This window comes from Myotis nattereri (genome assembly GCF_964212035.1).
Source record: "Myotis nattereri genome assembly, chromosome: 17".
Taxonomy (NCBI): Eukaryota; Metazoa; Chordata; class Mammalia; order Chiroptera; family Vespertilionidae; genus Myotis; species Myotis nattereri.
In genome coordinates this window covers 6396411-6423779 of record NC_138092.1, presented here as the reverse complement: position 1 = coordinate 6423779, position 27369 = coordinate 6396411, and the positions used below count along the sequence as shown (strand labels likewise).

The following is a 27369-nucleotide window of genomic DNA, read 5'->3' as shown; positions in this document are numbered from 1 at the left end:
GAATCATTGATCAGCTGCCTCCTGCATGCCTCACACTGGGAATTGAGCCTTCAACCTGGGCATGTGCCCTGACTGGGAATCGAACCGTGACCTCCTGGTTCATAGGTCAATACTCAACCACTGAGCCACACCGGCTGGACGATGTGGGTTGGTTTTGTAAATGTCCTTTGCATTCACCTTTCTCTCCGTTCCCAAGGTAACTTCTAGGGTCCAGGCTCTTTACTGGTTGTTATCAGGATATTTGCTGCCACCTCCTAAGGCAGTGATGGCAAACCTTTTGAGCTCGGCGTGTCAGCATTTTGAAAAACCCTAACTTAACTCTGGTGCCGTGTCACATATAGACATTTTTTGATATTTGCAACCATAGTAAAACAGACTTCTATTTTTGATATTTATTTTATATATTTAAATGCCACTTAACGAAGAAAAATCAACCAAAAAAATGAGTTCGTGTATCACCTCTGACATGCGTGTCATAGGTTCGCCATCACTGTCCTAATGGGTCTCCTTGTTTCTCATCACGCCCCCTTGAAATCTGTTCTGTGCCTGACAACAATGCCATCTTTCTACCAAGTAAGACAGCCCCTGTGTCTTGGTCCTGCTCATAGATCCTCAGAAGCCCCCTCCTTTCTTTAGGGCTCAGGCTAAATCCCTTGGCGTGCAATAGAGGCCTCTCAGAATCTGGCCTACCCTGCACTGCCTTTCCAACAGTGATTTATACTCCCTGGGCCCTGAACTGTTTATAGTTTGTCAACCTCCACAGCATGCATGCTGTTCCCTTGGCTCAAATGCCCCATTCTCCGCTCGGTCAAACTGGAGAACTGCAAGCGCTTTTCAGGTCCTGCTCAGCCTCTACTTCCCCTGGGAGTCTTCGTGGCCTGTGCCAAGTAGATGGCTCCCTTTGCGCGTCTCCTACACCTGGCACCTGTCCCTTCTTCTGCTATCACAAGGTCCGGGATGTCTGTCCATTCATTCACTCATGGCTTCTACATAATTCACTGGGCTGGGGATAGAATGGCCCGCTGAAGACACGTGACTCCTGGCCCAGGAGTAGAACGCCCCGGCTGCCACTGTGTGCCTGTCTGACTCAATAAGCCTTTGTGAAATGATTGATGATCTTGTTTCCATGTTCCTCCGAGCCTCTGCCCTTGACGTTCCCTTGGCCTGGAACACGCTCTCCAGTCTGCATGGCTGGCTGCTGCTTGGTCAGATTGTCTGGGGTTGGTTTCCCTCCTGCCCCCTCCCTCTCTAGCTCTCCATCCAGATTTACCCTCTCAATAGCGGTTGTCACTGTTGAAAGCACCTTTGCCAATTGGTTTATTTGTCTGCCTCTTCTTACTCAAATGGAACCTTCTCCAAAGCAGGGACCTGGCCCGTCCTGTAGGTGCCTGGTGCATGCGTGATAAATGAATGAGTGGATTTTGAAGATAAAGGAAGCAGATGTAGGAAAGGGAAGGACTGGTTGTGAGTATAACCTTCTGTAATTACAGAGCCAATCCCAAGTAAGTGTGGGCATTTCAGATACAGAATGGACGGTGGCAAGTAAAACACAATAACACAACTAACAGCTGTAGGAGGTGCCCCACGGAGAGGTGGGAGGCGATGAGCTAACATCCCAGCAGGGAGTGGCCTGCTCTCTAACATGGAGCCATCTCCAAACAAAACTCCATTACCTCACTCTCTTCTTGTTCATCATCTCTTCTGAATCTTCCCAGAATTATTGAGGGAAATGTAGTAAAAAAACCCAAACAAACCCCAAACACTTTTAACAATTCCTTCAGGTTCATATTAGCTTTCTTTTCTTCTATTAAAAGAAAAGGAAATATCTTAGATTTAAAAATAGCAACTATAAGGTGTTGATATTTTAAGACATTTATTTTAACCCTGCATTTATCCATATATATATATATGTGTATATATATATACACACACACACATATATATAATATATGTGTAGATATATTTCTATAATATATATGTCTAAAAATGCCTGGTATTTATATAATATTCATAATCCAATATATTTCTATGCCATATATATGTTTACAAAGATGTCTGGGACTTATCTAATATTCATGAGAGTTATTTCTGACTGATAAAAATTTGATTTTCTTTTATCTTCTGTATTTTCCTGCATAGTTTTCATTTGTTACAATGTACATGTATTGTACCAAGTGATTTAAAAACATAATTGGAAAGCAGCGATACCAAAATGTAACTGATAGTCAGTTTGAGATAATAGAAATAACCGTCTTTGTATTCTTTTTTCCCTGAAAATTCTTCATTTTAAAGTGTAATTTTCGAAAAGGAAAAATGTGACTCGAAGTCGAGGTTGAGAGAGTCTGGGTCAAGGTGTTTTCAGCCAGGAGCGGCCCGGGCACAGAAAGGATCCCGCCGCAGGGCCAGGGGCTAGGGCCCAGGGAGGCAGTCCTCAGAAGCTGGGCCTCTCTGGCCTGCGGGCATCGGACCGGAGGACACGGGCTTCCCAGGGTGGCGGCCCGTGGTTCCCGGGAGGACGTCTCAGTGGTGAAAGGGCTGCGATCTCCCAGCTCCCACAGCGTCCCAGGTGCAAGCAGAGTGAACCCGCCCCCTCACCCCCTCGCCCCCTCCTCCAAGGGGAGCTGAACAAAAAACAAATGTTTCGAGATTATAAATGAATATGTGTAGCAGGCCGTACAGGAGCATTAACTAAGTTTTGTTTTGTTTTGCCCAAGAGAGGAAGACCATTCGCGAGGGAAGAAGAGGGAGGGAGGGGCCAGAGACCCGCAGGTGGGATGAGCGGCTGGGGATGTAGGCCAGCGTTTATGCTGGGGCACTGGGCAGGGGACAGGCGCAGCCGTCCCGTCCACCATACGGACATCGCCCACATCCGTGCCCATCTTTTCGCCCGACGGACGGTGACCTCCTGTGGTCTGTGTCTAACTCGGCTTTCAGTGACCCCTGCCCATCGCCTCTCAGGGCGCCTGGCCCCCGGAAAGTGCTCAAAAACTACCGAACGGAACCCAGGCTGCTCCTAGCACCAGTGCCGCCTCGGGCTTATGTGGGGAAAGCGAGATAAACCCATCCCACGCAGGAGGCAGGCTTTCCCTCGCTCCCTTGGGGAGACGACCGGGGTTGAAGGTTCCACTCGAATACTCCCGAGCGCAGGGAGCAGCGCCGCCAGCCAGCCCCCCCGCACAGGTTGGCGAACCTCCCGGCTCGGGGCCAGCGGGAGGCGGCCCAGGAGCTGGCCAGGTGCGCGCGCCTCTCCCGGGCCCACCGATGCCGGGTGGTACCCAAGGAGGCTCTGGGACCACTTGGGCTGGAGCACAGCCAGGGCTCTCCTGCGCGAAGTGCTCCCATCTCGGGGCATCTCGGTCCCTCTAAGTCCCCGAACTCGCCTTCCACATCTGGCCAGTGGGGAGGCTCCCGGCCTCCAGGACGCCGGGGGCGGGGAGGCGCGCAGAGAGCGGGGCTGCGGCGGCGGCAAGCGCGGGGAACGGCGAGAGCGCATCCCCGGGGGGTGGCGCTGGCTGGCGGGGACCCCGTCCCGGTGCGGAGCGCGCCCTCCCCCGCGCCCTCCGGGTCCGAGGTGCGGACCGGGCCCGCCCCGCCTGCACGCGGCCCTGGGCGGTTCGGGGGGGCCCGTGCTGCCTGGGCAGCCAGCGGAGGGGCCAGCGGGGCGGGCGGCCGGCGGCGGGAGGCGGGAGGCGGGAGGCGGAGGACCCCGCGCGCGGGGGCCCAGGACGCACGCGGCGGGCCGTGCGGCGCGCGCTTCCCCTCCCCCCGCGGCCCGGAGCGCGAGCCGCCCTGACGTCACGGGCCGCCCGCCGGCCCCGCGCTCCGCCGGGCAGAGCGCGTGCGGCCGCCGCCGAGCACATGGGCCCTCGGGCCGGGCAGGCGCGGGCCGGACTGGACCCGGAGGAGCAGCTCAGGGGCCGCGAGCCAGCACGGGCCCTGCTCCCCCCAGGCTCCCCCGAGTGGATTTCCACGCGGCAAGGATGTTGGCGGCCCCGGTGCCACGGCTCGGATCCACCTTCCAGTAAGTTAGAATTTTGCCCTCTGCGTTTCTGGAAAGTCGGGAGCTCGGGGCCTGGCGGGGAGGGATGCTCAGTGAGCAGCGGGACGGAGGCAGGGGCTTCGGATTCATGTCTGTGTTCGTCGTGCACTTTCCTCATCCCCAGACTCCAGGCGGGCGTGTGGGGAGAGGGGGAGGGGTGGATGGTGACATCCCGTGCCCCGTGCATGGAGAGAGATTATTCTGGATCGAATGCACTTGATCCAACGTTGATTGCCTCATCTCTAAACATAGACCATCTCCAGTCAGCCCCGAGGTGGGGTCGCAGGTGCGGTTTGGAGGCCCCTGTGGTGAAACCAGAAGTCTGGGACCCATAGGATGCTCCCTCCATCCTTGGATCCTTAGACCATCCTCTCCTCACCAGCCCCCCCCCCCCCCCCCCCAAGGTGATTTCCCAAAACTCGGCAGCTCTGGTCTTTGAAACTTTTGCATTGTATTCCCAGATTTGCTGGGTGCCCCTTATCATGGTAATTTTTGGGGGATGGGCTGTTGATCTAATTAGGGTTGCCCTCCCTCCGGCTCATGTGCTCTGACTTATGCCAGTGTTTGTGGTCGGGTGTAGACTTGCAGGAAGGGCAGCCATGAGGCTGCATGTGTCCGGTGCATGGATACACCACGAATTTTCCTGACGGGTTTGCAGCCGTGGACTATTCTGTTTATTCTAGGCCCTGACTTCAGGCCCTTCTAGAAGATAAGAGAGTTTTTAGGGAGAAGAGGGGGAGGTTTGGGTGGTCCCTCCTGATCTTCTATTTTCCAGAGGGAGGCGGGCAGGCCCCTCTCCCCCACCTCACCACCAGCCAGTCCAGGCTGCCGGAGCTGTTTGCTTGTTGGCGGGAACCATGGAGAACAGTCTGTTTGTGTGGGGTGGGTGGGCGGGGGCCCTGGGGACGCAGGGCCTGTATGGGCTTCGCTGTCGGTTATAGGATGATGCAGGCCTCTTTTGCATACTGGCTGTGACAAGTTGAGGCTTGTTCATTTGACACAGTCCTGTGGTCACAGCTAATCGGTCCAAAGCTGCCACCCATGGCGTTGGGGCTTGTATGGATCCTCTGAACCCAGAGTGGAAGGAACTTCCTGAAAGTATTAGGAGCAAAAAAAGTCCCTGGAAGCAGCAGGAGATACAGAATCCCTGGCTGGCCAGAGCCTCGCGGCCTGGTCTCCACTGTCTGAGAGGAGTTCCATCTTGAAGGTGAGCACTGCCTGGTGGTCTAAGCCCCTGGTGAGCGGGCTCAGCTGGAATCCCACGGCCTGGACTGGGGGGTGGCAGGCTCTGGTGGGTCCAGTGCCCATCCTGAGGCTGTGCCCACCGACCCCAGAGGCCATTTGCTATGCGGTCACATTGTTGCTTTGCCTGGTTAAGGGTGACTTTGCTGTTGTTATTGTTGCTCTGCCTACTTCGAGTGCAGCATTTTGCATGCAGCAGGCTTCTCTTGAAAAGTAGAAGAAATCAGTTTCTTTTTCTCATTGATTGCCCTCCCTCGCCCCTCCCCCTCCCCCGCTCCTCCATGCTGTGTGGTGTGCTCATCTGCTCCTGCCCCGAGCTTTTCTGGGCTGGGAAGAGGGAGCTTTTTCCTTGGTCCTGGAATATCCGATCCCCCCAAACCCCCTTACCCCTGATGGTTTGTGTGGTTGCTGGTCAGTATCTCCGTCCACGTCCAGCCAGTCCCTTGTGCTTCTAGCGTTTATTCTCCTGAATGGCACGAGGACCGGCTGGCTGGACTCGCGAGCCTGTGTCACCATGGCCAGGGCATGGTGCACGGACGGCTCAGCTAAGGGGTCTCCTGGGGGAAAAGACACCTTCCTTTCTTCCTCCTTGTAGGAGTGACCCTGAATTTGGTCAGACCAAAGGCAGATCAACCCTTTCCTGGGGAAGTGAGGACCTTGGATAGTTGCCAGGTCCGGTCCCGAGTCTCGTTCGCTGGCCTGTTCCCTTCACAGGGTGTGTTTTTCATGTCAGACACCCTCCTGGACACTCGGCTTTTTATTATGTATTTCCTTTCATAGTTGGGTGTAGACATAGCACTCTCCCTAATCTCCCCCTCCCCTCGATTCCCGTGCTGGTTTGTGATGTCTTTAATAGATCAAGACCCCCCATCTTATATATTAGGTGTCTGCAGGGTACCCCAACCCAAGATGGGAACAGAGCAATACTCTAGAATAATTCTGACTGGTTTTTTTTGTTGTTATTAATTCTCACTTGAGGATATTTTCCCATTAATTTTTATAGAGAGTGGAAGGGAGGGGGAGAGATGGAGAAACATTGGTGTGAGAGAGACACATCGATTGGCTGCCTCCCGCTCCCGCCCGGACCGGGGCCAGGGATCGAGCCTGCAACCACGGTACATGCCCTTGATCAGAATCGAACCCTTCAGTCCGCAGGCTGACTCTCTATCCACTGAGCCAAACCAGCCAGGCCTCGAATAATTCTGACTATTTATGAGCCGCACTGATGGTCACTTCTCCACCTTCCCTTGAAAACTTCAGAAATTCGAGGCCTTACAGGAGAAAACTGCTAAAATGTGTTCTTTCATGGTACCTCCTCGGTCTCTTCTGTTTTTCTGGCCCCAAGTAACTAGTAACAGTATAGTAATTAATAATAACAACAACAATAGTAGCTCCCATAGCATTAAAATTGTATATCATGCCAAGAATGTTCTCTGCAGTTTATGTTCCCTGCGACCCCACGAGGCAGATATAATCAAATGTCTAGTAATGATGGATTTCTTATTGTGGGCCGACCTCAGTTCCAAATGCTTTAGATGTATTATCTCGTTTAATCTCCCAACAATCATGTAAGACGGGATTATTATTATTGCTGTTTTACAGATGAGGAGCCCACAGCTCAGAGAGGTTAAGAATATTCGCTCAGGTCACACAGCGAGGTGGTGGCTGTGTGACCAGTGTGCCATTACTGTGACCCTTCGCAGTGGATGGGAGCTATGGGAGCTAGAACTCTATTTGCCTCCCCCCGCCCCCACCTGTTCTGAGTACCTGCCTCTATCCTGGGGGTGTTTAGGTGCAGTAGTGACCCTAAGAACACAAAGATTGTGGTGGCCGCTCTCTCAACCTTATCATTAAACCAAAAAGCAGCTCTGACTGGGGTAGCTCAGTTGGTTGGAGCATTGTCCTGTGCACCAAAAGGTTGCAGGCTTGATTCCCAGTCAGGGCACATGCCCAGATTGTGGGCTGGAGCCTCAGTTGGGGTGTTTGCAGGAGGCAGCCAATTGATGTTTCTCTCTCTCTCTCTCTCTCTCTCTCTCTCTCTCTCTCCCTTCCACTCTCTCTAAAATCAATTAAAAAACAAAAACAAAACAAAACAAAAAATAAAATCAATTAAAAAACAACAGCAATGCTAGGTCATAAAAAACAGTGGTCTCAGTCATTTTTTATTTTTATTTTTTAATATATACATATTTTTTTTATTGTTGCTAGTATTACAGATCTCTCCCATTTCCCCCCCTTCCTCCCAGCCCCTACCCGCACCCCCAGGTCTTCACCACCCTATTGCCCGTGCCCATGCTCAGTCATTTATTAATTGTAGAATTCTGAATGGGCTTTCTTTTATTTTCTCTTCCTCATTTTTTTGGGGGGTGGTGGTGGTGGTGGTTATGGGGTATTGTTTGGCTGGTACCTGGTGGGTTATGTGAGCTGCAGTATTATTTGTTTACCTGCCTCTTTTCCCTCCTTGACCATGAACTGGAGTGCAGCAGCCAGCTGGCTGTGGGGTAGTCATCCTCACAGGTCTGGTGGCTCACCCAGCCCTGGGACTTGGCTGAATTGCGTGGCTGTGAGAATTGCTTTGTTTTCAAGGAAACAAGTGGTGCTCAGCCTACAGTCCTTGTTGTGTTAGGTGAGAAACAGCCTGACCGGCTGGGACGTGGAGGGGTTGTCCCCAGGACAAGGACACGGAAGAGGGAGGAAGAAAGTGGCAGAAGGCATCTGGGAAAATTGAAGGGCAGTGTGGATCTGGGTCACTTTGGGGCAGGTTGCTTCGCCTCTCTAAGCCTCGGTTTCCTCGTCTCTAAAGTGGGGAGGACACAGCGCCAACCTCACAGGTTGCTGTGAGGAGGAAATAGCGAAAGAGCGGAAGAGCAGCAGGCCATTAGCAGAGGGCCTGAGCTCCCAGTGCGCACTCAGGTCGGTAGCTAATATTATTAGTTCTAATGATCGGGGTTTGCAACTTCCTGTGGCTGCTTGGAGTGGTGGTTTCTGAATGCATTTTCACGTGTAAAGGTGTAACATTCTGGTTACAGAGACTCTCTTTGCAGGCAGCTGAGAGGAATGCTGGCTAATTAAGAAAGAGGAAGCCAGGAGAGCTGCAGGAGCAGGGCTCAGAGGGGCAGGCATCAGAGGGCACCCGGGGGTGGCCCTGCCTTTGCACTTGGCTCTCTGTGCATCCATTTCCTCAGCTGCTGCCCTGGGAGGACACGCTCCCTCCCAGGGATGGGGCAGAAGCACTTAGCACAGAGGAAGTCAGCTCTTGAGTAAGACAGCAAAGCAATTGTTATTACTTATTCTTCTCCGGGACTCCCTTTTCCTGGTAAGTGAGCCCCGACCGACATTGGCTCTTCTGTTTAAGATCGATTCACTGATGGACTCACTCATTTGCTAAGCGTTTGCTAAGCAGTTACCAGGCGTCCTAGATGCTGGAGATGCCAAAGAGGCAGCATCCCTGTCATCTAGTTGGTCCAAGCCCCGGGCGTGGGGACAGGGTGGTCCCTAGGAGGAGCAGGGGCCTGATGGAGGCAGCGCAGACAAAAACCACATGGGCTCCAGTGCCCTGGGGGGTGGGTGCTGGCACCCCTGTGTTAGTGGATGGAGGATGCTTCGCACAGGGCCTGGCACTTGGTAATTACTATATACGCCGTCATTGCTATATTTGTTGTTATTATGGTTATGATTTTTCCCTTGGCGGCTGCCTCATAAAACAGCAACCTCCCTTTCTCCCACCTTTCTTCCTGGGTTTTGTTTCTTTCTTTCCCATCAGCCATGTGATGGACTGAATGTTGGTGCCCTTCCAAAATCCATCGGTTGAAACCGCACTCCCCGTGTGTGTGTGTGTGTGTGTGTGTGTGTGATGGTATGTGGAGGCTGGGCCTTGGGGAGGTGATGAGGGCGAGATGAGGTCAGCAGGGTGGGGTCCTCGTGATAAGAGAAGAAGAAGAGACAGCAGAGAGCTCCCTTCCCTCTGTGAGGACAGAGAGCAAGAAGGTGGCTTCTTACTAGCCCGGAAGAGAGCTCTCACCAGAGACCTAGTCCATCGGGACCTTGACCTTGGACTTCCTGGCTTCCAGAAGTCTGAGAAAGACATTTCTATTGTTTAAGCTGCCCCGCCTACAGCATTTTGTTGTGGCAACTCCAGCAAACGAAGGCAGTCCTTATCGTGCCAGGATGTTCCAGATCTCTGCCTTCTCCCACTGCACTGTAAACTCTAGCAGGCGGAGGGCTGCCAGCAAGTCATTTACTTCTTCTCATCAATGCAGCACATAGTGATTGTGGGCCTACTCTGTGCCAAAGCGCTGCCCTTGGTGTTGGGGGTGCAGACAGGAACATAAAAGGGTTCCGGAGACCTCCGTGCCGATGGTGCTCACGTTACAGCTGGGATAGACAGCTAAGGAAGCGGAGACGTAAGAAACAAAGGCGGTCAGAGTGTATCAGGGGTCCTGCGCTCTGTGGGGGTGCGCGGAGCAGGGCCAGCGCCTGTGGTTTGGACAGGATGCACCGAGAGGCTGACGTTGGAGCCTCCTGAAGGAGATGGGGTTAGTGTGGAGGATGGTGTTTCAGGCCCTGGGCAGAGCAGGACCAAGGCTGACCCAGGAGTGGGCCTGTGAGATGGGGGAGCTGAAGGAAGAGGCTGGATGGGCATGGGCTGGGCAAGGCGGACAGAGGCAGCTGGGAAACCCGGCCGGTGCTGTGGGTGGGGCTTCGTGAAGTCTTCAGCCCAAGGCAGTGATGGCGAACCTTTTGAGCTCGGCGTGTCAGCATTTTGAAAAACCCTAACTTAACTCTGGTGCCGTGTCACATATAGAAATTTTTTGATATTTGCAGCCATAGTAAAACAAAGACTTATATTTTTGATATTTATTTTATCTATTTGAATGCCATTTCACAAAGAAAAATCAACCAAGAAAATGAGTCCGCGTGTCACCTCTGACACGCGTGTCATAGGTTCGCCATCACTGGCCTAAGGCATTGCCTTGACGTTAGTGAAACGGGGAGCCGCTGAAGGGTTTTCCGCAGAAAGCCCGTTTGAGCCGCTTTAGCCTTTGAAATGATCCGTCTGGCTGCTGTGTAGAGAAGAAACGAAATCCGAGTCGGAAGCGTCAGGAGCGGGTCCAGGCTGGTAGCGGGGGGCGTGGCCGCAAGCCCTGGGCTTCTGGACCCGTCGCTGCTGTGTCCACAAGCACCTACACAGCGCTGTCCCCGGTGGTGGCCCCCGGCCTTCTGTGGCCCCGAGCACCCGCAGTGAGGCTCGCCTGAGTGGAGACAGACTGTACGTGTAAAACACACATTGGCATGCAAAGACTTTGTACCAAAAAAGAATGTGAAATAATTCATTAACAAATCCTTCCATGTGGATTCCATATCTTGAAATGAAATTTTGGGCCTATTAGGTTAACTGTGATATATGATTTAATTTAATTTCACCTGTTTCTTTTAACTTTTTTTTTTTTTTTAAATGTGGCTACTGGGGAATCTAAAGGTGTATGTAGCTCACATTCATTTCTCTTGGACAGGGGTCTAGGACAGTGCCTGGGACATACATACTAGGCATTCAGTGAATGGGATGAGTGACTGAGGGCCAGGTACACGGGCCCCTGCCGTGAATAAGAAACCATCCCTGGCTTCAAGAAGCTCCCAGTGTGGGCGAGAGGCAGATGGCTGATCCCTAGTAGAGTGGAGGGAAGACAGGTCGAAATGGGGCCCCAGGCAGCCAGGCGTGGTGTGGCTGAGAATCCCTACCCAGGAGGGAAATGGTGAGGGGTCTGTGGTCTCAGTAATGACCTTGCAGTCAGAGAAGGGAGGGCCCTGTGCCTCTGGACTGTGGCTGAGGTGGGAGAGCCAGGCAGCCAGGTGGGCTGGAGGACGGGCGACTCTCAAGAGCCTCAGAGACCAGGCAGAAGCCAGCTATTTATTTATTTAATATATTTTTATTGATTTCAGAGAGGGAGAGAGAGATAGAAACATCAATGACGAGAGAGAATCATTGATCAGCTGCCTCCTGCACGCCCCACACTGGGGATCGAGCTCACATGTGCCCTGACTGGGAATTGAACCATGACCTCCTTCCTGATTCATAGGTCCATGCTCAACCTCTGGGCCTGCTGGCCAGGCCAGAAGCCATTTACTTAAAGTGCCTCCAGCCGTAACCGGTTTGGCTCAGTGGATAGAGCGTCGGCCTACGGACTGAAAGGTCCCAGGTTCGATTCCGGTCAAGGGCATATACCTTGGTTGCAGGCACATCCCCAGTGGGGGGTGTGCAGGAGGCAGCATATCGATGTTTCTCTCTCGTCGATGTTTCTAACTCTCTATCCCTCTCCTTTCTTCTCTGTAAAAAATCAATAAAATATATTAAAAAAAATAATAATAAAGTGCCCTGCAAACTCTGGGTACTTTCTAAGGACTGTAACCTGGGAGTAACTTCCCAGATTTACATGTGGACAAAAGCAGGTGAGCTTCCGCTGGGAGGTACCTGAGTTGGGGATTCTGGGCTCATGGTGGGCAGAACTGTGGCTAGGGAAATTTAAACCATCTTTCCTCAAATGAAAGAAATATAAGCTTATCTTTAAAATCCTGGGGAAAAGGTCCATAAAAAAGGCAATATTATTTCTTGAGTTAAGTACACCACTGTTTTATCTTCATTGTCCCTTTAAGAAAGTTGCAATTATGAGACACTATACTTGTAAAATACACATTGTAATATATGTTTGCATCCTGACTTTTCTTAGTTATCACCAAGTTATAAGCATTTCTGATTAATATTGTATATGCTTTGTCTATGGTACTTTTATTGGATAGATAATATTTTATTATTCTGTTCCATGATGGTTTTATTGTTTACTTAATCAGTTGATTGGGGTGCTTATCTCATAATAGACTCTATATATGTCAAGTTTTCTATTTTTCAGTTCACTTTTTTATGGTAAATCCCCAGGACTGGGATTATTGCTCAATATTTTTAAAGTTTTAGTTAAATATTGTGGCCCCCAGAGATTTACACTGAAGCTATATTTTTTCTTTTTGATAAGATGTGTAATGTTTGCTGCTGTCCATGATAAAGGGATATGTCACGAACATTCATGTATAGCGCAGACATATACAAGCTAAACATATGTTTACCTATGTCAGATGCTCCTGTGTGACTTTTTCTTTACTGTCATTTATTCAGCAAGTATTTGTGATGTGCCTTTGGTGTGCCAAGTACTGTTTTATTTTTAAAAATATATATTTTATGGATTTTTTACGGAGAAAAAGGGAGAGGGATAGAAAGTTAGAAACATCGATCATTTGCCTCCTGCACACCCCCCCCTGGGTGCCCGCAACCAAGATACATGCCCTTGACCGGAATCGAACCTGGGACCCTTCATTCCACAGGCCTACACTCTATCCCCTGAGCCAAACCAGTTAGGGCACCAAGTACTGTTTTAGTCTGAGGTATTCAGTAGTGATCAAAAACAAATATGGTCCCTGTTCTGAAGGAGCTTATTACTTTATTGAGAGACAAAGAAGCGAGCATCCACAAAAAATAACATTTTTGTAAGGAATATGAAATAGAACAATGTGAGAGGATAGTTTGCTTGGAGTGAGGAGACCTGAGTGAGCCATGAAGACTTGGGAGAAGTTAACCAGAGAAGGAGAAAAACTTAAGTAAAATGAAAAGATTGATAAATATGACTCTACATAGTGTCCCAGAAACATGTGTACACACTTTAACAGCCGATAGCTCAATTGATGTCTTTTTCTTTGCAGCGAGACTAAACTTTGATCAGAGGAAATTCATCCTAAAATGCTACTGAAAGTTTGAAAATGCAGTTGAAGTACAAACACTGCCTTTATAATTATTCAAAGTGTGCATACATTTTGGGGGGGGGGAACACCCTGTATATCAAAGAAAAAATAAAAGCACCGTAAGCAAAAAAAAGCTATAATAATAAAAAACAAAGAGTTCCTGAAAGTCAATAACAAAAAAACAAACAAGTTGGCCAGGAGGGTGTGGCTCAGTGGTTGAGCATGGACCCAGCAACCAGGAGGTCACAGATGGATCCTGGTGGGGCCGCATGCCTGTTGCAGGCTCAGTCCCCAGTGGGGGGTGTGCAGGAGGCAGCCAATAGATGTTTCTATCTCTGTCCCTTTTCTTTCATCTCTCTCTAAAAGGCAATAAAAAACATAATTAAGCCCTAGCCAGTTTGGCTCAGTGGAAAGAGCGTTGGCCTGAGGACTGAAGGTCCCAGGTTCGATTCCAGTCAAGGGCACATGCCTGGGTTGCAGGTTCAATCCTCAGTGTGGGGCATGCTGGGGGCAGCCGCTCTCATCATTGATGTTTCTACCTTTCTCACCTTCTCCCTTTCTCTCTGAAATAAGTAAAAATATACATTAGAAAAAATAATTAGAAAAAGAATCTTGAGCCAGCAGTTCTCCAAAGAAGAAAGCTAAACGCACAGGGTGTGTGAGAAGATTCAGTCTCACTACTAAGGCGAGGCTCATCGAGGTCCCATCTCCGTACAGTAGAAGGCACCCTTGCTAGTGCAGTGCGTGGCCTTGTGAGGACTGCATGCAGCTGTGTGACATAGTCCTGGAGTCCTCACCATCCCCATCCCCCATTTCCATCGCCCCCCACACTTCCCTCCTGCCCTTCTGGCCTCAGTCTCCTCCCCCGTTTCTAACAACCACTGACTTGTTTTCCTCCCTTGCCGTTTCGCCCTTTTCATAAAAATGGCATCAATCATACGGCACGGAGCCCTTTTAGTCCGATTGCTCTCGGGTGGCGTCATGCGCGGGTCTTCCGCGCCGTGGCGGGTCGTTCAGATTGTGGAGAGCTGCCTGTGCTGTGGCGACACCACGGTGTCTTTTCCCATCCTTCAGGCGAAGGGCATTTGGGCCCTTTCCAAGGGGTACATTTCCATATTTTAAGAAGTGCCCAAAATAGGAAGCCTGACGCAAGTCTTGGCAAGTCTTGGCGAGGCTGGGTGACAGGATCCCCCACTCGGCGAGCCAGCGTGTGAGGTCGTTGGAGAGACCAGTTGGCAGCCTGCAGCGAAATCGAAAACATCTGGGCAGCCCGCTCCTAGGTGAACTTGAGCATTCACAGCTCGTGCTCCGTGCTACCACAGGGTCCTTAGAGATGGACGGGAACCTTGAAAAATGGGCTGGTGGGGTCTAGGTCAAACTCACTGTCATCCTTGGGCAGGGAGGAGGGAATAGGGCTGGCGGTGAGGGTCAAAGGTCACTTTGACTTTCCCTTTAAGGCTTTTTAGAAGGACAGTACAGGCACACATTTTGAAAATATATGGAGAGGGTATGTATATGTATGCATATATGTAGTGCAGATGACAACACGTTTGTGGTTGTAAATTTTAGGTTCTTAACATTTCTTTTAAAAGTAGTTTGAGGGAAGGACCCAAGACAGGAAAAAATATTTTTTTGGGGGGTGGAGGTTTCTATTATCAAGAGACTCCTGTGGGTGGAGTGAATGTCCAGGGATAGAGACACAGCATGGGGTCCATGGTGGGCAGGTGCCAGGTCCTGGAGGGCCCTAAGCACTATTCCAAGCCTTTAGGAACTGCTGAGTGGGCGGGGTCTGATTTGATTGACCTTTTTTAAAAAAATACATTTTTATGGATTGCAGAGAGGAAGGGAGAGGAAGCGACAGATAGAAATGTCAATGATGACAGAGAATCATTGATTGGCTGCCTCCTACACGCCCCACACTGGGGATCAAGCCCACAATGCAGGCATGTGCCCTGACTGGGAATCACACTTTGACCTCCTGATTCATAGTCCATGCTCAACCGCTGAGCTGATTGACCTTTCTGTGAGGAGGAAAAGGGATTGGATGGTTGACAGTGGGAGCTGGAGGCCCTTTTGCAGCCTGTACTGCAGTATTCTAGCCTAGGGACCTGAGCCCTAGCTTTAGCAGTGGACTTGGTCCTGCAGGCGGCAGGGAGCTGTGGAAGGTTTGAGCGGGGGCAGGGGCGAGATGAGAGTGGCATTGCAGAGACATCAGCCCACACCTGGTGTCGCAGGCCTGGAGTCTGAAGAACATTCTAGTTAATGTCGCTGTGAGTGCACCAGTTCCCCTCTGGCTGGATGCTCCACTTTTCCCATTTTTTCAGCAGGACCGAGGACAAGAAAAGGTCCCGTGTGAGGAAGGACCTTTGATGGAAGAGCAGTGGTGGGAACAGGGGCCCCTCTTCCTGCCTTTATGGCCCAGGATTTATTCCACAGCCCGCAGGGCCAGGGGCCGCCTGGGGATCACTTCAGCCCGTCCTCCCACTGATCGATTTCCTATCCTTGGGATGCCTCACTCTGTACCACAGGCCATTGCATTGGGTCCACGGAAAACCCAGGAGGCCGAGGCCAGAATGCCCTGGCCTGGTTTACCCTCAGGCCCTGGGGACCCAGGGCCATCACACCCCTCCCCCCACCGCAGGGCGGCCTTTGTCCTTTGCCTCAGGACACCTAGGAGGAGGTGGCTTCCCAGGCTTGTGCTCTGGGGATGGAAAGCCCCTTTTTCTTGCACCGGGCAGAGTTCCCAGCTGGCCTGAGCCCTCTCTGGGCTCCAGGTAGGTCAAAGGCAAGGTCTCTTGCCTATCATTTCTCTACACAGGCCACATGTGCTTTCTCAATCACAGGCTTTGCCACATGCTTATTCCGTAAAAAAGGAAAAGCAAAGTTTGGTTTGAATTATTTATTTATTTACTTACTTGTGTGTTTGTTTGTTTGAAAGCAAGGGGTGCTGAGGTCCAGGGGAGATCACTGTTTCAGTCATCGTAACACATGGAGATGGTCTTGGCAGCCATGGCTTAGATGGCCCAGTGAGGTGTTCACCTTTGATACCGGAAGGATTTCCGATACCCAGGACTGTCATATTGGGTCCAGTAGTAAGACCTGACCTCACTCATGGCAGAACCCTTCTCCCAGCCGGCAGGTCCTGGTGTCTCCCTGCCCCCACTCACGCCTTCCTTCTGACCCCAGAGAGGGAGCTTTTGAAGGGACAGACTACATCGGAAACTCAAGGCCTTCATAGCTTTTAGTGGCTTCCCATGATTAGTTCTAGTACCAGCTGCATAATAGTCCGGCAGGAGTAGCGATGAAATTGCTGCATGAGCCTGAATGGTGAAGCTGGGATAAGGACCCCAGCTCTCACCGACCCTGAGGGCTGAGCACTTTGGCCCTTGGATGCCTCAGCTTGGATCAGAAGGAAGGCTTGTCTGGCCCCAGGCAGCTGCTGGCTATGGGGCTTGAATAATGTTGAAGGTTTGGTTGATGAGATGCTTCAGAGGACTGCTGTCTGCAGATTCATCTCTAACTTTCCCACTGGCCCCCCTAACTACCTCTTATCTGTGCTTTCTGTCTCAGCCTCGGGGTCACCTCCTCCAGGAAGCATTCCTTCTTCCTTTCCAGCCTTGTGTGACCGTCCCCTCCAAGCACCCTGCCTCTCGGCTATCATAGCTCACACCACATGGCATTGTGTGTGTTCCTCATGTGGGCTCCTGTCAGGGCTCTCACACTAGTCTGCTTAGGAGGGTGAGCGGATTATGTAAATGCACCGGGTGGGCCCAGGAGCGTGCGACAGGAAGTGCGGACCCACAGAGAACCTGCCCCTCTCTAGAGGGGCAGCTGCTCTTGGACCCAGCCCCACCCCCCTCAGCCCTTTTCCCAATGCCCTTGCTGCCAAAGCTTCCACTTTCTATTTTTATTTTTTTAAAATTTATTTTTATTGATTTCAGAGAGAAAGGGTGAGGGAGCGAGAGATAGAAACATCACCGATCAGAGAGAATCATTGATCGGCCGGCTCCTGCACGCCCCCTACCGGAAGACCGAAACCGGGGCATGAGCCCTGACCGGAAATGGAACTCCATGTCCTCCTGGTTCATGGGTGGATGCTCAATCACTGAGTCATGCTGGCCGCTGGGCTCCCTGCTTCAATCTTTACTGGCTCGAACGCCTCACCTGAGCAAAGCCCTTCCGCATGCACAGCATTTAACATTTCCCCCCCCTCAGAACTGTTCTTTGGGATTGGCTATATGTGCCTGGAAAAGTATTAATTTCTGAGATTCTAGATTGTTCTCCTTTTCCCCTTTCCTGTCTGCCCCATCAATGCATGTTGGCTTTTTCTTTTTCTTTTTCTTTTCTTTTCTTTTTTTGGAAACCAGCCCTTTTGCATCCTGCTGGGCGGGGAAGGTGTTGGTGGGCTGTTCAGCAGCTGTGGTTTCCTCACAGCTCCCTGCCTTCTTCTGCCTCCCCGTTGGTTAGCCATTGCTGCTGGCCTTAGGGGGACAGGCCAGTGTTCCGATTTCTCGCCATTGATGGTGAGCTGTCATGGCAACATTGCTTAAAGAAATGAACTAATCAGCTCCCATGGTGAACAAAGCCCGCCCCATCTGGAGCAGGGCTTCCCATTGTGTTGTGTTTCAGAGCATAGCGGAGGAACACGTCATAAAGGTATGACGGGTTGGGAACTGTAGGAGCTTAATATGTGCCCCGAACTGTACCAGGTGCTGGTGTTGGAGGGATTAAAAAGAAGAACCATGGCCTTTATAGTTTGGAAGATCCTGTCCTTGCCTTTGAGAGGCGCAGAGTAAAAGCAAAAAATGCACAGAGATGATAATATAGCATTCACGTAGTTACGACGCAGTGCACTGTAATTCAGCATTATTACCAGCCGCGGTAACGGCTTACATGTGGCCATCCCATGTTTGGTTTTGGGAGGAAACTTCCAGACTGCCGTCCATGGCAGCTGCAGCATTCCCATTAGCAGTGCACGGGGTTCCCATTTCCCCACATCCTCACCAACACTTATTTTATTCTGTGTTTTTGTTTTACTTTTAATAATAGCCGTTCGAATAAATATGAAATGGCATCTCACAGTGGTTTTGCTTTGCATTTCACTAATGACTAGTGATGCTGAACATCTTTCTCAGTGATTCGTTGGCCACTTGTATATCTTCTTTGGAGAGTGGTTTTTTATTGTTGTTGACTTGTAGGAGTTCTTTATATATTATGGAGATTCATCCCTATTTCAGATGGATAACATGCAAATATTTTTGTCCCATTCTGTTCTGTTTCTTTTCACCTTCTTGAAAGTGTCCTTTGATGCATAGGTGTTTTTAATTTTGATGAAGTCTACTTTACCTAGTTTTTGCTTTTGTCACCTGTGCTTTTCATATGAGGCTCAGACATGGTAGGAAACTCAGCTGGGCCAGCCAGCCGGAAGCGGCAGAGCGCATGTCCTGGCCAGCTGACACACTGCCTCGAGCCTTCATCCTTCGGATTCCAGTGGCCACTGTTGGCCCCGGGCTAGTGTCTCTGTTCAGCTCTTCTCTGTGTTATCTCATCCAGCCGGATGCTCTTAGCTCACTTCCCAGCCGTGGAGGGGAACACTCAGCTCACAGGGGTCAGAGTTCCCCGACCCTGGACATTCCGACTCATTACATCACTTTCAAAGGTTTCTCCAGGAGTTGTGCTGCTTTTTAAAAAATTCTCACTGGAGGATATTTTTTTTCCCATTGATTTTTTTTTTTTTTTTTAGGAGGTTGGAAGGGAGGGAGAAGACAAGGAGGGAGGGAGGGAGAGAGAAGAGAGAGAGAAGCATTGATTGGTTGCCTCCCGCTTGAGCCCAACCAGGGACGACTGGAACCCTTTATCCTTTGGTCCATGGGCTAGTGCTCTAACCACTGTACCACTGGCCAGGTCAGGAGTTGTGGTTCTTGAAAAGGAAATAACTAGCAAACATCTTTGGAGTGACAAAATTGGCGAGCAGATTTCATAGAGCTCCAATAATTAGTTCATTATATTCTACTGATATCTATCTAGCCTACTGCAAATTATCAACGACTAGCGTCACAAAGCCTAGTAGCACATAAAGACCTCTGAGCCCTCCACCCCTCTGCGGAAGCAGAATATGACCAGTTATTGGCAGGGCCAGAGCCAAGAGGTGAAGCCCGATAGGCTTTAGGATCTGTGTGTCTTAACAGATCCTACAGGTGTGCCCTCCTGTCTACAGGCCATCTCTGTCTACCTCAGGGCCCGGCTCCGGGTAGTTGACTGAGCAATGAGGAAGAGCTTGGGGCACTTGGGAGAAATTCATTAATGTCAGCCCTGCCCAGCCCTCCGGAGCACAGAGCCGTGGGCAGAAGGCCCCCACGGTGAGGTGAGCTGAAGTGGCGGAAGTGGGGTCAGAACTCAGATATGCTGATCACCTCGGTCCCATCTGGCAGCTCCCGGGAGCATCCACATTCTTTCACCCTCCGGAATGTATGTCACTGGATTGAGAATGGTTCTAAGGGGCGGGCCGAGCTCTTGTCTTTGGAACGCTGCCTTTTTTAGAGATGTTTGAGGTGTGGTTACGCCCATGGGTTCTGTCCTGAGCCCCCAATTCAGCCAATTTGGGGGTGAATCCCGGTTTAGATGAGAAGCACACATTCATGTGTCCCACCATCACCCCGCAGACCTGATGGGCGATGGGGAAGGGACGCCTCAGAGTGGGCTGGGGCTTAATCAGTGAGAGTGGGCGAGCGGCAGACTCATGCCATCTATCTTGGTAGGTCATGGGCCCAGGGCAAACACACACTCCCTTCCTCCCAGCCAAGAGGCCGATAGCTGCATACTTGTGCCCTCCCCGCCCCTAGATTGACAGTTGGAGAAATAGATTATACTTTTCAAGGAGGAGAATGTCTCCCAGGTGTTCAGTGCTTTAAACTTCCAGATGTTCCCCTGCCCAGGAATCGGAGAAGGGTGCAGGGTTGGGTCTCTTTAAAGGTTGACTCGCGGACAGTTCATTACATTCCAATGACCTGCTGTGTCCCTAGGCAATGTGTAGTGTTTCCCTCTGGGGAAGGAGGCGCCCACTTGCTAGGGTGGCTCCTGAGCAAAGCGCTTAGTTAGCACTCAGTGAGGACAAGTGAACTGGATTTGTAGGCAGGAGGCCCGAGTTCTGGTTTCTGCAGGCTGTGTGGCTCTGGGCTGGGCAGATGCCCTCTCTGAGCCTCAGTTTCTGGGGGCATTTTTAAGAAGTACATTTTTATTGATTGCAGAGAGGAGGGGAGAAGGAGAGAGAGAGAAACATCAATGATGAGAGAGAATCATTGATGGGCTGCCTCCTGCACAGCCCCACCCTGGGATCGAGCCCACAAATCTGAGCCTGTGCCCTGACCGGGAGTCAAACCATGACCCCGTGGTTCATAGGTTGATGCTCAACCCCTGAGCCATGCCGGCCGGGCTGTCCCACCCATTCTAAGAACCCACTGAGCCTTGGCTGTTGTCATTGTTACTCTAGTGGCTGTTTTTTAGAACTTGGAGACACAAAGACAGAAGGGCCTTGTGTTTGGGGAACCAGAAAGGGAAAGAAACAATATACATGCAGTGATCATTAGGGGGGTGTAAATCCATCTGGGCAAAGGAGAGAGCATTCCCACGGAGGCAGGACTAGGATTGAATCTGAGAAGCGGAAAGGCGGACCTCGTTGGCCAGACAGGAATGGGAGGGCAGTGCGGGCAGGTGGAACAGCACCTGCGAGGCTCAGATGGCTGGGAGCCTGGCCCAGTCCGGCAACCCTGGGACTGAGCTGTTTTTCTGAGTGCACTGCCTTGGTAGGAAAGGAACCTAGGTTAAACAAAGCTGATTGCTGGGCATGGCGTCCGCCCTGGAGACTCCGTGGAAGAGCCCAGGAAGAACGCTGGGCCAGAGAGTGACATGATTGGATTTGGGGGTCAGGGCATTCCCGCACGGAGGAGGTTGTATTGGAGAGGGGCGGGGAGCCTGTGGCAAGAAGACCACGGAAAGGAAGAAGCTCATTTCCAGGGCCCAGGTAGCGTATTTTTCCCGTGACAGCGCTGAGTCTCTGTGTTAAAGTGGCTTGTGTAACCCGACCCACAGCTGGCATCCCTCCCCAGCTTATCTGCATAAGCGAGAGGCTTGGGATGGCGCGCACCCACCAGTAAAAGTTGCTTCTGGGTTTGTGCCAGGCTGTTGGGAAAGCTGGTTCCCAACAGGCTACCAGCCTGTCCCACTGACAACAGACTTCTTTTTGGAGGCAGCTTTTGAAACATGTCGAAGAGACAGGGATGGGAGCTTTCAAGTAGGAAGCTCCTGCTCACCATAAGCCCGTTTGAATTTGGAGTCTAACACCTTGTTAAAAGAATGAGGCGTTTACTCCAAATAATCCACGCACATGTAACAACAGATGGGAAAGGCTTCCACGGAGGAGCCGGACGCCCCGCCCCTTCCCGCCAGCCCTTAGTCAGTCAACTCTTCCCTGAGTGAAGAGGAATGGTGGGTGGGGCTAGGTCGGTATCTCTAATGAATTGGCTTCACTGATTTAGACCTTGATTCTAGCTGCTCCCCAGGATCCTGTGACTCACGCCTGCTGCTGAGATATCAGCACGCTCATCTTGTCTTCTGCCCCCCTCTCTCTGGCATCGGTACTTTCACATTGGCAAGGCAGGGGCCATGCTCGTTCTCTCCCACACCCGTCATGAAGACATCTGTGCTTTACCTGCAGGACTCATCCTACAAGTGGGAACATTGGGAAAAACCTCTGTGATTATGCCCGTCAGTGCCTTCCCTGCGCATCTGAGCCGTAGACATGGCCCATGTGTCCTTTCTGGACAGTTCGGTGTTTGCTCTGGGATTTTGGATCATCGTGCCCCCACCCTCCTCTCTTGAACTATTCAAAGGCTTTCTCCTGAGCATAGCTGCCTTTTGTCGGGTCACACTTTTGGGGGCCTCCCTGGTCACTGTGGACCTGCCATGGTGGGGGTCCTGGGTCTTCCCTCCTCTGCTCTTCATGGCTCTTCTGGCTTTGAGCCACTTAAACACACACACACACACACACATATGTGTGTGTGTGTGTGTGTGTGTGTGTGTATATATATATATATATATATATATTTTTTTTTTTTTTTTTCAGAGAGGAAGGGAGAGAGAGATAGAAACATCAATGATGTGAGAGAATTATTGATAGGCTGCCTCCTGCACCCCCGCTACTGTGGATCAGGCCCGCAAACCTGGGCATGTGCCCTTGACCGGAATTGAACTAGGGACCCTTCAGTCCGCAGGCTGATGCTCTATCCACTCAGCCAAACGGGCTAGGGCTGAGCCACTTTTTATTGGCGTTCCCCATCAGTCTGTTTCTATGCTTGCTCCCTATTTTTCAGGGTCATGTATCTTGTTAAGAGCATGATCTGAAAACTCAATAAATTCTCCTCAATCTTCTATTCCACCCATTGTTCGTTTTACCCAGGACATGGTTCATCATTTCCTTCCGATAATGCTGATTTTTATGACGATATTTGTCTTTGTAGAAAATCTGGGGAATGCTAAGTGTGTAAGAAAGAAAATAACAACACATTTTATTGCATTTCCTTTCTCTTTTCTTTGCATATTTCTTTTAAATCTGAGGTGACCTAATGTTGATAACTTCATTGGGATTTTCTCTGAATGTAAGACAAGTATTTCCACATGGTGTGAAAAGCAGGCTTTTAAGTATCATTTTTTAATGTAACATAGCGTTGTAATATCCCATGGCAATGATAATTTGGCATTTTCCCAATTTTGCTTGTAATTTTGAGTATTAAGGATATTTCTTGTATTTTTCTGTCATAACTAGAGCTGAGATAAGTGTTCGTGTGCACATACACAAATAAACTCATTTCCATCGTTTAGAGTTCCTTAGGAGAGATTTTTGGAAGTAGAGTGACCAAGTCGAAGGTTCTAGACATTTCTAAGGCTCTTGATGCATGTTGTTCAGTTGCTTTCCCATTTGATTTTGCCCGACGGCAGCCACGATGATGGCAGGCGTTCCCCCTGGTTGAACTTGCCTTCTTGTCAGGTTGGGTCTTGAGGAGAAGGGGGTCCCTCTTCAGCGTGTGGCACTGTTTCTCATGATTTTGGGTTTTGCTGCAAGTACTATACTTTGCTGCTTAGAGAATGGGAGCAGCTTTAGCCACGTACTTGGCTGTGGCCGAGTGGAGAGATTCCTGGCCTGAGCCTGAGGACCCGTTGCTGTCTCACCCAAGAGACGTGGCAAGGTCCCTCAGCTTCCGTCAGCCCTGTGTTCCCAGCGGCGAAGGGTTGAGCACGTCGCCTCCTTTAGGGTTGCTGGAGGGTGAACCGAGCTGATGCACCCTTGACTGCTGAAGAGGGTGCTTCCCTATTCCATTCTCGGGGATGCTGTAGTGGAAATCAAAGGTCTGAGTCTTGGATGCAAACCCGTAGGGTTTGGGTTCTGTCTCCGACACATTTGGCCACCTGTGTGTTCCTTGCAGTCCCTCAGGCTCCCTGGAGATGAACACCTATGTCATCGGCTTGCAGCTCTGCCCCTGCGAGGTGTGTCCACGAGAGAAGTGCCTTTGCATCCTAGTTACCTGCCTCTTACCAGCTCAGGACCTTGGACAAGTTGCTTTGTTCTTGCACCTCAGTTTCTTTTACTATAAAATGGAATAATAATCATTAGGCCAGACCTGACCTCTGAAGGTGGCTGTGAAGGTTGGACGGGATGGGGCCTGGGACTTGCTTGGCCCAGCTCCCAGGCCCGGGGCGGGCTCTGGGGAGGGCTCGGTGAAGGTTACTCGTTGGCACTAGTGCACTCCGGCTGACTCGGCACTCCCCCAGGGCTGGGTCTCACACCCCCTGGGTGAGCTTCCGTGGCTTTTTCCAGGTCAGAAGGGCCTTGTCCAAGCTTGTCAGGTGATGGATGACAGTCAGGTCCCAGATGCCGCGTCGTTGGTGCTTTTGGAATTTTCTCACTCTCTCCACTTGGGTGTAAAAGGAAGCGCACACACACACGCTAGATCTGGAAGGACACACCAATGGGAATAGTGGTTTCTGCTACAGGGCCGACTGAGGGCCTTCGGGGGCAGGAGGGGAGTTTAGCATCCACTCTGTGACTCTTTTCATCCTTCGGGGAAATTGTACCACCTGCATGTGTTCCCCCAATCAATGAGAAACAACTTGTTAAAATTCGGTCCACCAGGTAGTCCCAGATCTTTGAATGCCGTGCTGCAGGCTTCCTGCTGGCATGCACAGGAAGCCCTGGGAGTGTTCAGAAGTCTCTGTCTGTTTCATCGCTGTCCATCTGACCCCAGAACCCAGGGCTGTCTCCCACTCACACAGACCGTCTCCCCATCCCTTAGGGGCCCCTTTCTGCTGAGTCCTCGACACCTGCTCCTGGTCCTCAGGCAGCTGACCACCCCTCTGTTCTGCCCTCTGGAGTGACCTGTATGGGGGAGCTCTGGGCCTAGCTGAGCAGGCTGAAGGCTGGAGGCCTCGCTGCCTCCTCCGCAGCCCCCTGCCCACCCAGTGCCTCCCCGGGCAGAAGGAAGAGCTGTGCAGCTCGTTCCCTTTCCTCCTTTGAAGCAAAGCCAGTTCCAAGAATTTCAGGGCTGCTCCACTGCACGGCAGGGTTGAGCTCCCCCCCCTCCCCCCCGCCCTTACCCCCCTCTCTCCAGGCCCCATGTGTGGAGCTGGCAGCTCCCTGGAAAAGTTCCTTTTCCTCTTTCTTTCTGGCACAGAGGGTGGATAACTTGCCCCACCCCAGCTCAGGCACCTCAAGGGTCATTTGAGCATCTTGCCCTGTGGCCACAGTACACAGAGGGGCAGGAAGCCTGAAACGCCTTTCTGCCTCCATCTGGGCGCCAAAGCCCCGCCCTCATCCCCAGCCCCTTTGTCACAGCTCCTGAGCCAGGCTGTTAGCTTGCTCTTTGGGAGCCGTGGAGTTCAGTGGTGAGCAGTTTCTGCTTTACCCTGGGGCCAGTTCAGGAAACCCACAAGTGTGTCTAGGCCCACTTTTTGTTGTTCTGTTCCAAATGAAAATAGCCATATTGATCCCATTTTGGGGGGCAGGCAGGGGGGTGGTGTATCATCTCAGTGTTTGGCTTGCCCACTTTGTTGGAGAGAAAGCTGTTACCGAGACGATCCAGTGCTCTCCGGCCATTCACACGCGGGCACATTTCACAGAGCCAGGCAGAGCGCGCTCTCTCTTCTCATTCTCCAAGTAGACCTCAGCCAAGGGTCCTTGCTGTGGACGAAAGGGGCCACATGTGAACCTGACAGCTCAGGGAAGGCCTGCATGGCGATCTTGCAAACTCAGAGACCTAGCGTAGCCACAAAGGATGGTCTGAAATTAAACTTTAACTAAAAGCAGTGATGGTGGGTAGTTACGTCCTAGGCCGGTATCTTCACTGACAAGGCCAACCTTTACCTTAACGGAGCCTATCTGTCTGTTTGCATCTATAATAACATACCCTTGAAATTTCTGGGTAACTTGTAACTTCCCTTTTTCTGGACCCCTTGGGGCACAACCTAATGTGCTGGGTGCCAGGACAGAGACCACAAATTCCTTCACTGTTATCATGTTGATTGTTCCTGCGCCCGCCTAAGTATGTGTCTTTCATTTTACTTTTATCCAATCCCAGGGGTTTCCCCACTTTGCTTTCTCCCGCCTCTCTAGTCTATCACCAATGGATTTCACGTAACCCACCTTCGTCCCTTTCCTTTGATTGCAGTGTATAAATACAGATGTAGCCTGCCATTCTCCAGAGCATTATCTCAACTCATTGAGGTTCTGCTTCCCAGCATATGTCGACAGTTGGCTCAGATAAACTCACAAAATCCTTACAGGTTTGAATGGTCTTTACATTAGCATTACTATTTAGGTAGCTCCTTGTAGGTGAGGGAAACCGAGACTCAGAGTGGAGGTGGCATTCCAGAGACTCTGGAAGGTTCTGGTAGGTGAGACTTAGGGATGCGTACAACCCCCTCCACAATAATGATGATGATGATGATGATAATAATAATAATAATAATAATAATAATAGAAGGATGGTCTGCAGCAGCCACGGAGGGGGCTCCTTTCCTTTTTCATCTGGGCCGGTGGTGCCGGTGGCTTCTCCTCTCTCCTGCGTGGCAGCCCATGTCCTGTAGTGTTTGCATTTCTCCTTGGCCAGGGATGCATTTTGAGATTCAAATGATAAAGCGAACAAGCCCTGGTTTCATTGAAGCTTGAGAAAAACCAATCCAGGGTGGTTTTGGGAGCCAAGAGAGCCCAAGGTTCCCTTTCCTCGTGGCGGGCGAGGGACCTTGAGGACAGTGCCTGCTTGCAGGGTGAACGCGGCGTTCACCGTGATGGAGCCCCAGGAACGCGCGGAAGGGTGATGCCTGTGCGCCCCGGCCCCCCCTTTTATGTGTGCGCTTGTGGCCAGTGTGTCTTCGCCCAAAATGGAAAGCTGACAAGATGGGCTGTCTTCTTTCCTGTTAAAAATAATTACGTACCAGATGCCGTTCCAAGTTTCTGCGCCTCAGCCAGTTAAAGATTTTTGGATCTTTTGCCCAGAATGCCTGCTCGGAGGTAAGCTCGTTAGCACCAGAGCCAAGTGTAATAACGATGATTCAGGTCAGGGACTACAAAGGACTCTGTGATGAGCAAAAATAATTATTGCATATAATGAAGCCTTTCAAATGTGTGTGTCTATATATGTGTGTGTGCGTATACACACACACACACACACACACACACACACACACACACTCAAACACCCACACACACGAGATGGGGTGGTCCCAGCAAAAAATAAAATTGTTACAACTGCAGAATTAGTCCTCCTTCCACCTTAAGTTTGTTCTTTGAAGAGGTTGGTAGCCAATTCCTCTCCCCCTGGTAACCAGAGCTTCCCAGAAACCCTTTGTGAAGAAGCAAGCTTTCCAGGTGTTCTTTCTCAGGCCTCCTATTTTTAAAATACTTTGCATCCATTCTATAAAAAGAGTGGGAGCGCTCAGCCCAGCGTAAAGAGCCCGTCTTCTGGGTCCGGCTAGGCTTGACTCAGCCCTGCTGCCTGCTAGCTGTGTGAACTGGAGCAGCGGTCATCTGCTTCCCACCTGGAGAGCGAGAACGAGAGCTCTGCCTTTGCGGGTTGGGGCCCGGGCCCGAGAGCGTATGTATAAGATGCTGAATTCGTTTCCCAGGGCCACCGTGACAAACTGGCACAAGCCGGGTGGCTTACGGCCGTGGATATTTATTCGCTGCTGTTCCGGGAGGCTAGACGTTCGAAAGCAGGGTGTCGGCAGGGCCATGTTCTCTCCAAAGGCTCCGCTCC

General features: G+C 51.0%; 1 long non-coding RNA gene across 2 annotated transcripts in view; it reads left to right on the top strand.

Moving 5' to 3' along the window:
* Window positions 1-3797: 3797 nt before the first annotated feature.
* Window positions 3798-27369, top strand: part of LOC308533388 — a 316610-nt gene continuing 293038 nt past the window's right edge. The window contains exon 1 of one of the 2 annotated variants that reach the window (XR_013997083.1): window positions 3798-4021. This is a non-coding gene — a long non-coding RNA (uncharacterized lncRNA). The remainder of the gene's footprint in view (window positions 4022-27369) is intronic. The other variant, XR_013997084.1, reaches the window with a different exon arrangement.